The sequence below is a fragment of the Piliocolobus tephrosceles genome, chromosome 17 (assembly GCF_002776525.5).
Source record: "Piliocolobus tephrosceles isolate RC106 chromosome 17, ASM277652v3, whole genome shotgun sequence".
NCBI classification, from domain to species: domain Eukaryota; kingdom Metazoa; phylum Chordata; class Mammalia; order Primates; family Cercopithecidae; genus Piliocolobus; species Piliocolobus tephrosceles.
Window position 1 is genome coordinate 29,713,153 of NC_045450.1, and position 12,685 is coordinate 29,725,837.

The following is a 12,685-nucleotide window of genomic DNA, read 5'->3' on the forward strand; positions in this document are numbered from 1 at the left end:
TTGCAGTGAGCCGAGATTGTGCCACTGCACTCCAGCCTGGGCGACAGCGAGACTCCGTCTCAAAAAAAAGAAAAAAAGAAATGAAACTCCACCAGCCTGGGCATGGCAGCTTCAGAAAGCCAAAAAGAGGCAGGCAGGGAGGCTGGTTGACATTCATGTGAAGCCCACCCAGAGGCAGTGGGTGTTGTGGAGGTGGGGGACAAGGAGCACTTCCTTCTGATCATGCTAAAGCTACCAGCAGATGGCACTTTGCATACCCACAGGCTTCTTCCTGGTTCAGGGGACTTCCGGAAACCAGCTCTTTTCCTGTGCAGCTTTCTTCTTGTGCAGCTATTGAAGACATCACAGTAACAGGCCCTCTCCGGTAGCTCTGAGCTGGAGGGGATGATGGAAACTAACACTCAAGAATCTGGATCTGATTCATTTGCTCAGTTTTCATTCATTCAATAGACTCCTGTGTGCCAGCCTTGTGCTGTAAATATACACTCAGGAAGCTCATTGCCCAGTGGGATGAAAGGTGAACTCATCCATAAAGACCACCAGCTTCAGCCAAGGATCAGGAATTCCTGTCCCTGTCATTAATTTGCTGTCTTTCTCCTTTCTGAAAATCAGAAAGACAGGGTTCAGTGAAAGGAGGAGAACAGGAGGAAAGTTGAGGAGGACGCCCTAAAAAGAAGGCTTTGTCAAATATATGCATTTTGGAGAAGACATCCAGGAGGAAGGGGAGCAGCAGGGATCCCCAGGAAGTCCTGGCATATTTGTGAGGAATTAGGTGTCCACTGCAGCAGGCAGACTTTTGTTAGATTCCAAAAAGATATTCCCAGATGTTGTTGTTCTAAGACTGAGACCTCCTCATGCCCAAACCCTAAGCTGGTACTCAGCCTCTGTTTGACTAGGAGGGGCCTGCTGGGGTACAGGGCTGCAGGCGGTGCCTGCTTGGGTAAGCGGCTGCAGGCAGAGCCTGGAGCATCTGGTCATGCCTGCAGCACCTTATCCCTGCCTCCAGCAGTGCTGAGGAGGCGCCCAGGGGGCTGGTGGAGCTGGAAGGTCTCTGTGTCTAGAGTCAGAGCTCTGGTTAAAAACCCAGCTTTGCCACAGAGATGTGTGGCTTTATGCAATCTCTGAGACTCGGTTTCCTCATCTGGGATGAATATTGCCTTCCCTGCTGCTTTAAGAAGCTCAGATGAGCTAAGATGGATCATGTCTATATGCTACACAGCTGTGAGGTTATTTGTCCCTGGGAACTCACTCTCAATCCTGATTTCTGTCCTCCACTCCTCCTAGATCCTCCATTCTCAAGGTAGAAGGGTTTATGTAAAATTCATTTTCTCTATTTAGTGAAAGCAACAAAACATTTTCTTAGATTTCCAAAGTTTCTGGCTTAGAGCAAGACTAGTGTCCCTGCCTCTGCCCCTGTAGTTACTGTACTCACCAAGCCTTTGGCATCACCCAGGTATCAAAATAGTCCCAGCCCTAACTACCACACTCAAGTCCTAGTTAACCAGGTCGCCAATAAAAAGTGTCTGAATTATCTTCTTTTTTGTTCTGTGTCTCTCTTTGCCTTTGTGTTCTCTGCCTTCTCTCTGTGTCTCTTTTGTAGTCTTGGTCTTTCTTGCTGGGGCTCTCTCTCATGGTTTCCTGGTTTATCAGGCCCAGGTGGGCAACAAAACCTCAAACCTTTTTCCTCCCCATAGTTTTGGAAAAGCCCTTGGGAGGGGAAGGCACTTTGCTGGAGGGTAGGAGTGTAGAGATTGGGCTGGGTGAGGAGAGCGAGACTGGGGAGAGGTAGAATGGACTGTTTAGACAAAGAAGGGCAGGGCTGCTGGGACTCTACGTGCCCTTGCCTGAGATTCCCCAGGGAATCCAGATAGTTGACAGTGCAAGGTATTGCAGCAACAAGAGCATAAGAAGCTAGGCTTTCTGCAGGCCTCGCTCCACCCCACCCCCGACAGGGAGTCTGCGGAGGGATATGGGTCATTCTAGTTAATTCCTCCAACTTGCCACTTCTTCAAACAGAGAAAGTGGAAAGAGGCAGAGCGAGTGGGAAAAGAAGATTCTGGCTGAGAGGAGGAAGGGGCTGGCCACCAACCACCTGAATGGAGATCAGCTGGGAGGGATGGTCCTAGGGTGCTGCCAGCATCTGCTGGTGGAAGTAGTGGCTGCCTGGCCCAGCACTCCGAGGAGTGGCCAGGGGGTCTCAAGAGGTGTGGCTGTAGCACCCCCACCCCAGAGTTTCTGTAATAATTGGTAGAAAGGAGGGTACTCACAGGAGGTACTGCCTGAGTGAGGGGCACCTGGAATCCTCCTGGGGCAGTTCAGAGACTGAGCCCTAGGAGAGAAAGACTCTGTCCCCTAACTGAGAAGCAGCAGGCGCCTGGACACGGGCTGCCATGAGGCCACCAGCCACTCACACCGTCTCCTGCATTGCAGATGCAACCATCCCCGGGAGATGAGGAAGATAAGAGACCACAGTGAGGCTACATTTCAGGCACACAGGCTGGCTGGGGTAGGGCCTGCCTTCCACCCACCAAGCCCTGCTCCCAACAGGCCACTAAGAGACTGAGGACTGGGGGACAACCTTCCTGGGGTCACACCAAGGGTAGGGGTGTCCTCAGGGTGAAGGAGGGCCCGGGCTACTGGGATGGCTCTGATGCCTGGCCCTGGGCTCTGGAAGGCAGGCTGGGGGTGGGTGGCAGGGGACTCCCATGCTGCAGATGAAGAGACTGAGGCACAGGGCTCCGAAGCTTCCAAGAGTGGTGAGGAGGCCAGTGCTGGCCTGTGGGGACTTTGGTGTTGGTTCCGGGTGAGGTGGGCCACCACAGGGTGAGTACAATCAGGCATGGGAGCTCAGGTGGCTGCTATGGGGTGGCTAGAGTGAATGGTTAAGGGAAGCAGGAGGCAATTGTCACAGCCCAGCAGGAGGGGAGGGTGGCTGTGGGGGCTGTACGAAGGGTGCTGCAGCACTTCTCAGTAAATGGGCTGTGGGTGTGAGAGAGCGCTCAGGGGAACCATGCCCAGCCATTTTGGCTTGGAACAGTCGCAGGTGGACTTTGCCTAGCCATGGTGGAGACAGCTGGAATGTGGAGTTCTGATACTGGAAATGCTAAGAGAGAAGCAAGTGCTGTTGAGGGTCCTTGTGGGACAGATGTGTGGGGATAGTTACATCTTGGGGACAGATGGTGTATGGCCTGAGCCCTCTGGGGTGCAGCAGGCAAGGAGGTGAGAGGAACCAGCCAAAGAGACAGATCTGGGGGGAAACTCAGGGTGGCAGATCCCAGGAGAAGCCGATCCCAGGAGAGGATCAGATCTGGGTTAGGATAAACATTTATCCACTTCAGCTGCCTGCTCAGCTCCTGACCCCACCACACACCCTGGTGCCATTGCCCCGAGTTCCTGCTTGCCCCTGCCCACCCCGCCATCCCAGGCAGGTGTTAGGTGTTTCTGTCCTGGTGGACTTAGGCTGTGTGGGTCACTGGAGGGCCCCTGTCAGAAGGCACTGTCTGGCAGTGGGCGGCATTGAGTCACTGTGGTCTTCGAGTCCTGAGAAACACCCCTGCCAGAGCCTGCTGGGCTCTCTCCGTCACCCCAAGGACCTCCAACCTCCAGCCTGGGAGTCCTGAGAGGGTAGATCAGAGCTCTGGAAGGTGCTTCTTCCTAGTGTCTGTCCACATTATATGCACCTGTGCCTTGGCAGCCCCCTCTTAAAGGTGGGCATATCTCTGAGGGTAGATGGCATGAGGTCATTGTTGGGAGGAGGCCACCTCTCCCCTGTCCTGGGGCCCTAATGCCTCCATCCTGGGGCATGGCACTCCAGCCTCCCCATAAGACAAAACAGGAAGGTGGGTCCCACCTTAGTCCCTACGGGGGAAAATAGTTGGGCTGTGAGGGTGGGGGTGGAGGCAGCCCTGGATTTCAGGAAGAGGAGGAGGTAGGGCTTCAGGTACTATCCTCACCCGGTGCCTGCCAGGGCCTGGAGCTCTGCAGAAGGTGGTGCAGGGACTCGAATTCCAGTGTGGACTGATGCCACCTGGCTGCCTCTGAGGCTTCTGGTTCTGCAGGTGTCTGGGAGTGTCTCCTGGGTAACTGCTTTCAAAGCTTCTCCTGGCTCATTCACGCAGCTGGGCTGCCTGATGAGTTCTGGGTCTCCCACTTGGTGGGCCTGCCACAATGTGCCTCCCTGGGTAGGTAGGGGCTCTCCCTACAATGCCCTTTTGCCCTGAAGGCTTCCAGGCCCACCTGGAGCACCCTGGGACTCAGCAGGAGCAGTCATTTAGAGGAAGAAGAGGCAGAGGAGAGAAGATAACCCAGCTCTGAGGGTTAGGGTTGGGGAACTTTGTGTTGAGGCTCCTGGGAGCCTTGTCAAGTTCAGGCAGAGATAATTGAAACGCCAGCATTCTCCCTACATAGTAGGGTAAACTGAGGCTGGACAGTAGGCAAGGGCAGTCTTGGAAGGGGGTTGGGTCGGATGGGCCTCTGCTCCTCACCTCTGCCATGGCCCTCCTATGCAGCTTTGCCAGAAGTGCCCCTACTGGACTCAGCCTCAGTTAATGGACAGGAAGCTGCCTGCCATGCCAGCCACCCAGTCCATCTGCTTTTTGCTCCCTGGCCATCAGCAACCCCACTTCCTCCATCTCTGGGTGGAAGAACTACAAGACTTCCTCAGAGTGCACCATATCAGGGCAACAAGGTGTGCCTGGTGGTGGGGGTGGAACCTGGGGGCTGCAGGGCAGGGCCTGTGGTCCAGTTCTCTCACCTGACATCTTCTCACTGCTATACCACGAGCAGTGGAGCCTAGTCACGGAGAGCGCGGTAACCTCAGGTTACGGCCACTGCACCTGCAGGGTGGAGAACCAGTTCAGCAGCATCAGCAGATGTACAGTAGCACCTACTATGAACCAAAGTCCAAAACAAGATGCACACTTTCCTGATGTAAGAATATACGTTTCAATCCATAAAAATGTGTCCCTGATAATTCTTTCAAAAACATCTGCTTTTTTTCTCTGCAACTTTGTGTTCTGTAAGTTATCACACTGAGTGAAGAACCCCATGATGAGCTTATCTTCACATATTTAACAAATATGATTTTATCTTAACATCCACTGCAAAATTGTAGGATAAAGCCTATTTGAAATATAGTAGAAGGGATATGAAGCAATTAGGATGGGCTACTCTGAAAAATGTAGTTAGTTATTTCTGTGTTTGTTTTCTATTAACCCCTATTAATTGCTAATAAAAATATCTTATTTTATTCTGTGAAGTTTAAACTGATCACTTGGTAATGAAAGGGGTCTGAGCTGAGTCCTCATTAGCTACTTGCTATTGCACTGTAGGTTGATGGGCCACCATTGCAGCGACTCTGATTTCTTGACAATAGCGTCTTCATTTGGGTGGCAGGTGGGCAGATGTATGCCAGGGACTACAGTGCTGAGCTGTCCCAAGCTCCAGGTTTCAGCTAGTCTACCCTGTCACTGTTTAAAATTCTTTGGTGCTGTGTGAAGATGGGAACAAACAGCCCCTGAATGCTGAGAACAGCTGTGAGTGAATCTAGAGTGGTCCAAGGGGTTCTGCAGTGGTTCCAGGGCCCTCTGTGGCTTCTGTCTCCACAGTTCGTTGAGTGGTTTTGCTGGTCTTGTGTTCTACGGTATGTGGTATTGGAAGCTGAGGTCAAGGTGGGGAAGAAGGGTGATGGTCAGCTTCCTGGAGGGCACTGCCAGGCTATTTTCCTTGTGGTTCAGCAAGTTTCTTGTTTGAACTTGCTTCTGGTTAAGTGTTCCTGTGTTCTGAGCACAAGGGTAAGAAAAGAAGAAAAGCTCAGAGCAGTCTGAGCTCTGTGAGGTCTGCAAAGCTTATCAGGCCATGAGAGCATGAGTGTGAGGCTTTAACCATGACCCTTGCCCATTCCTAGTTTAAAGACATTTTGTCCCTGACTAGCTGTCTCATGCATTTTCTTCAGGTTCCTGGAATCTCTAACACAAAGAACAATATGTAGCCCATCTATAGCTTATATGTTTTAATGTATATTCCTGATAAACATCTTAGAAACTGCTCTTTTTCCTTTCCTTCCTTCCTTCCTGCCTTCCTCCCTTCCTTCTTTCCTTCCTTCTTTCCTAATTGTGACATATTACTGACCCTAGAACAAAGGTGATGTGACTTTCCTTCATGAGCCCTGTTCACAGAGAAATATTGACATTTCCTTGGCCCAGTATTCAGGTGTTGTAACTTTCCTCCCTGGTCCTGCCCACAGGTGGGATTGTGACCTATACCTAGGCCCATGCAACAGTCATAATAATGACTTTCTTACATGGAGTTAGCCAATAGGATAAATGTTTACTTTCACAGGTAGACTTAGTGCAACAAGTAAGGTCCTTGGTCTCCTAATTTAAAAAAGGTTACAGAAGATATAGCACTCACATGTATTTTATAAAGCCCTTGGGTTGTATAAAGAGTGACAGCAGGGCCCAGCAGACAGGCGAGAGTGTGACTCTCATAGGCCCATACAGCCAACAATTAGGATTGTCACCTTCACACATGAGTGCAGTCCACAGTTGGAATTGTGACTGTCATATGTGGATCTGGCAATAGACTGGATGTTGACTAATTTCTGGATCCATGTCACAAGCACAGTGTTGACTATTGTACCCAGACCAAGCCAAAAGACGATATTGACCATAGCTAGGCTTGGGGCAGTGGGTAATGTCCTGGGTTTCCTGCCTGCACAGAAGTCTCAGAGGACTATGAAACTCTAGCATATGGTATAATTCCCTCAGGTGGTACAGAATATGTCAAAACAAGGCTTGGCATACAATTTAAATTGTGACTCGTATGTACATCCAGTCAAAAGTTAAGTTGGTCACCCTCACAGATGGACAATGCTCACTGCTGAGGTCCTGAATCTCTCATGAATGCAGCTGACTGTTGAAATTTTGACTGTCATATATGATCCAGCCACAGGTAAAAGTTTTTCATAAAATCCAACATTCCTTCACATTAAAAATCTTCAACAAACTAGGCATTGAAGAAACATAACTTAATAAGAGCCATCAATGACAAAATCACAGACAACATCCTACTGAATGGACAAAAGCTGGAAGCATTTTACTTGAGAACCAGAAAAAGACAAGAATGCTCACTCCAACCATTCCTATTCAACATACTGAATGAGTACTGAAAATCCTAACCAGAACAATCATGAAAGAGATGAAAATAAAAGGCATCCAAATGGAAATAGAGGCAATCAAACTATCTCTGTTTGGAGGCAATATGATTCTATACCTAGAAGACCCCATAGTCTCTGCCCCAAAGCTCCTAAGATAAACAACTTCAGCGAAGTTTTCAGGATACAAAATCAATGTGCAAAAATCAGTAGCATTCTTACACACAAACGAAATCCAAGCTGTGAGCCAAATCAAGATTGCAGTCTTATTCACAATAGCCACAAAAAAATATACTGAAAAATACAGTATACCAAGGTGGTGAAAGGTCTCTAAAATGAGAATTACAAAACATTGCTCAAAGAAATCAGATACGATAAAAACAAATGAAAAAATATTCTATCATCATAAACAGAAAGTATCAATATTTTAAATGGCCATACTGCCCAAAGCAATTTACAGATTTAAAGCTATTCCTATCAAACTACCAATGATATTCTTCACAGAGTTAGAAGAAATGCTATTTTACAACTTGTATGGAATCAAAACAGAGCCCAAACAGCCAAGGCAATTCCAAGCAAAAAGAACAAAGCTAGAAGCATCATGTTACCCAACTTCCAACTGTACTACAAGGCTATGGTAACCAAAAGAGTATGATACAGATACAAAAACAGACCCATAGACCATGGGACCAGAATAGAGAGCCCAGAAATAAAGCCACAAACCTACAACAATCTGATCTTTGACAAATTCAACAAAAGTAAGTGATTCAAGAGAAAGCTCCCTATTCAATAATGGCACTGGGAAAACTGGCTAGTCATATACATAAGATTGAAACCGGATCCCTTCTTTATACCATATATAAAAATCTACAGCAAAAAAGAAAGCTCTCAAAACCCACAGCCACTTCACTCACTTGAAAACATCTATAAGCTGTTTTCTGTTTTTTATTTTATTAAAATAAACTTACTGTTTGCATTTCTATAAAGAATTAACCCAGTTTCACGAAACCCTGTCGCAGCAGGGAAGGTAAGCAACAGTCTCCCTGCCCACGTCTAGTTTCATTACCACCCTGATGCTTCAAGATGTTCAGAAAAGCGGCAGCTTGGAAGAGTAAATCTATGCCCAGCCTGTGCTCAGGGTCACAGGCTCAGTAACCTTTTGAGAAAGCCAGAGGGGAAGCCTAGCTTACTGTGAAACCTTTTAAAAACATATTCAAAGGCTTCAATGAGTGCCTGTTCAGACGTTAGAAGAACATGGGCCTGGAAGCATCAGGTCCAGGCAATTGAGAGGCAGCGTCTTCCTCACATCCTGTCCCTGGACATTGGGGTGTGGGGGGACAGTCCTGGTTCTTCCACTGGAGGAGTTCATGTTCATGGTTGACTTTCTTCTAAAACCTGTGCTGTCTTTGACTGCATGCCGGGAAGCACAAACGTTTGACTTCATGCAAAACAAATCTGAAAACAACCAGAAGAGAAAAGTTTTGGTAATATAAGGTCATCTCTTCAAGTCCACCTTGGAAACCTGTAACATATATTTAAATACTACAGTGAAAAGGCAGCTTAATATACTTTTTAAAAGTATCTGAAGTAATCTGCTAAGATTAAGTATGTAAAAAAACATGGATTCCCTTTGAGGGTACTTTGAAGAAGGGAAGGTGGGGCAGGGAGGGTGCCAGGCCCAGGTTAATGCTTCAGGCACCCGACGGCTTCCAGGGAGCCTTGCTGCAGTCCCCACAGTAATATAGGAGCACCTCCCAGGCCTCACTATCTCGAGAGGCTTTGAGGATGACCATGAGGTAGCCATGGATGTCCTGCAGTTTGGTTTGGCAATTCCCACATTTGCTGTGATTGAGCAGTCTTCCTAAGCGATTTGTGTCTCTAGTTGCATCCAGCAGGTTTTGCTCAGATACTGAAAGCAGTAGAGGTAGCAGCTCATGGAGGGTCCTGTGCCTACAAAGCCTACTGCATCTTGGCGTCGCGATCTTGATGAGGCCCTGTGGTTATTTCACCACAAAGGCGCTCTGGGAGAAATGCTTGATGGCGATCGCATCCCTGCCTTTGCCATCAATGAGGTCAATCTTCATTCCTTCTTTCTTCCCATCTTCAATCAAATCATCTGGTATTTTCCTTTCTTCAGACTGCAGCTCACCTTTGCTCTTCCTGGAGCTGCTTCGGACGGGGTAGAAACCTGAGAGTTTGCGAGTCTGTTGCGTTTTTCGTTGATCTTTTTTCCGGAGGGGGCGGCAGGGGGTGCTGTGTGCCCTCGAAGGGCTTTTCCGGAGCTTGCTTGGCGATGGCTGCATTGGTGGAATCACAAGACGAGGTTACAGTTTTGGGAGGTTCTGCTGCTTCAGATTATTGGTTTGGAAAAGGTGCCAGGGGACTTCTCCTGGCATGTTTGATCTTCTGTTCCTGGGACTTCCTGGTGCTCCGTATTGCATTTCCTTTCTCTTCTCGTTTCCTGGAGATTCTGGCTAATGGTTTCCTTGGCATTTGACTTCGTGATGTGTAACTGAGTTCTCTTCCGGAAGCGGGGAACGCATTCCAGAGCATCTTTTGGGGCTCATGTAGGAATAGATCTCTGATTGCCCGGTGAATACATTCTCCCGGTCCCTGCGGGGCTCCTCGGGTCCCTCCACTCCACCATCTCCAGCCCGCGCCGTCGCTGCCACCGCCGTCTCCACCGCGCGGAGCTTGGGCTTCTTTCTGCCCGTAGCCCCGCCTGGCCCTCAGCGACACCCCGCGCCCTGCACAAGCCGCCACCGGCTCTGTCACCGCTGATGCCGCCGTCTCTAGCCCCCCGCGGCTCTCCCTCCCCCATGGCCGGAGAGGCTGGGCCGGGCATCCGCGCCACCGCAGTCCGGGGTCGCCCTGAGCACAGGACACAGGGAGGGAGACGCAGAGCCCTGTCCTCTGCGGCCCCGCCCACTCTCCACTGCCATTGCCCATCATCCGGCGCCTGGCCCGGGGAGGGGGCTCAGTTCAGCTACTGTGGAAAGCAAAGTGGCGATTTCACAAGTAACTTAAAACACAAGTACCGTTAGACTCAGCAATCCTGTTACCGGGTATATACTAAAGAAATAGAAATCTTACCGTAAAGAGACGTCTATGGGAGTACAGGACAGAAACCCCTCACCTCCCACGCACCTTCTGGGCTAAGTAAGACTTGAAAATTTCCTGTGAGGCTCCCTGTAGGGGGCTCCTAAGTAGGCGCCGGCTTCTAGAAGGATTAAACATTTTTCATGAACCTAAGCCTCTCTTCTGTTGTCTTCCGTCAGATGGACACGCATAGAGTCTAGAAAAACTTGATACTTTCTTTTCGTTTTGAACAAGAAGTTGACTTAAAAAACAAGTCGCCGGAAGTGGAGGGAAAACTATTCAGGATTCAATTTTTTTTCTTTACTTCCTTACATCCCTTCCCTTCTTCCCTCCTTTTCCCCTCCCCCCTCCCTTTCTTTCTTTCTTTTTCTTTCTTTCCTTCTCTCTTTCTTTCCTTCTTTTCTTTCTTTCTTTCTTTCTGCCTTCCTGTCTTTCTCTTTCTTTTCCTTTCTTTCTTTCTTATTTTTTTTTCTTTTTCCTTCCTTCCTTTTCTCCTCCTCCTCCTCCTTCTTTTTAGGAACACCTATCCCTACCTGGAGACAGACTGTCATGTATGGAACACATATGTACAGAAAGATTAGTTACAAAATCTCTTTGAATTTATAACAGTAAAAAGCATTAAAATCGTCCAGTCTAAAAATGTATTTGCAAAGGTTTTTACATTGTTGCAGATTTTTGTTCTTTTGTTTCTTTGTGCTTGTTTTGGTTAAGACCAATAAATTCCTCTTCAAAGCTTCCTTAGTCTGTCTTGCTCTGTACACAGCCCTTCCTGCTTAATCTGTAAGGAGCACTTGTTTCTCTGCTTAATCTGTAACTAGCAAACCTCTTACTCCTACTCTGTAAACAACCTTTCCCCGTGCCCAGACACGCCTTGTACTCCTTCTGTAAACACTTCTGGCCTTAGCAAAGTACAGCCTCTCCCTTCCCGCCTAATTAGCCATATTCAATTTCAAACAGTAGCCAATAGGTTAGCTTAGACTCTGCGGTCAGACTCCAGCTAATGGGGAAAGGACACAGAAACAGGAATAGAAATTGCCTTAGGGATAAAAACCCCTACCCTAACCCGCTAGATGTGCTCTTGCGATGGGCAGGAAGCAGGCAGCACACTTCTGCACAAGTAAATGTGTCCTGCTGAGAAGTTTTCTGTCTAAGTACTGGTTTTCTTTGTGGCACCAAGCACTTGTTTCTAACATCAGTGAGGGCAAAGTAAGTACTAGTGGATGAGGGTAAGAACTGAGTGAGGAGCCACTGAAGAAAGGGACTCTTTTCACAGAAACAGTATCTTCCCCACTCTATCTCCACTGGTCGTCAGTCAACACATGCCACTGGTCATTTAGTAAAAACAAGCAAGCACACAGAAACTGCAGTATGCTTGTACACCTACACCAGATACTTTCTGTACACTAAAGAAATGGGGGCCCGGAGTGGTGGCTCACACCTGCAACCCCGCCTGCAACCCCAGCACTTTGGGAGGCGGAGGCGGGCAGATAACCTGAGGTCAGGAGTTTGAGAGCAACCTGGCCAACATGGCGAAGCCCTGTCTCTACTAAAAATACAAAAATCAGCCGGGTGTGGTGGTGCAAACCTGTAATCCTAGCTACTCTAGAGGCTGAGGCAGGAGAATCTCTTGAACCCAGGAGGTGGAAGTTGCAGTGAGCCAAGATGGTGCCACTGTACTCCAGCCTGGGCAACAGAGCCAGACTCCTCTGAAAAAAAAAAAAAAAAATTAGAAGAAAGAAAGAAAGAAAGAAAGAAAGAGAAATGGGGAAGGAGAAAATAAAGGATAGAGAGAAGGGAGAAGGATACTCTACCAGTCTCTACCAGTCAAGTTGTGATGGAACCATATGGTGATTTTCACATGAGAATGTCTGCTTGGTCTGTGGGAACAGAGTTATAAGGTAAAGTAGCATGTGTGTTCTTAGTAGACACCTTTTCTGCTGCTGGAACACATACATTCTATCTTTGTCCCCCATTTCTGGCTGTGCAGGTGTGTCTGTTTTACCGATTGCTGCCCATAAAACTGGAATCTGGTCTGTCTCATGAACAAACCCTGCCATTTGATGTAGGCTTCCACTCACTCACTAAGTGATATGTCCTTCCTTTCTGCTGCAGTCCAGCACCGTCCTACCTGCTACCTTCAAATATACAGGATCACTGTCCTCAGTCTTGATTCAAATCTTTCCTTGGCCACAGTGGAGCCTGAAAGCTTTGGCTTCACAAAATTTCCTGTGAGGCTCCCTGTAAGGGGCTGTTAAGCAGGCACGGGCTTCGGGAAGGATTAAACGTTTTTCATTAACCTAAGCCTCTCTTCTGTTGTCTCCCGTCAAACACACACACGGATGCTAGAAAAACTTGATTCTTTGTTTTCATTTTAAACAAGAAGTTGACTTAAAAAACAAGATGCTAGAATTGGAGGGAAAACTGTTCAGGATT

The 12,685-nt window shown here is 48.2% G+C and overlaps 1 pseudogene; it reads right to left on the reverse strand.

The window, feature by feature from the left end:
* Positions 1 to 8,390: 8,390 nt before the first annotated feature.
* LOC111525686 lies at positions 8,391 to 9,768 on the reverse strand (annotated as a pseudogene).
* Between the last annotated feature and the right edge of the window lie 2,917 nt (positions 9,769 to 12,685).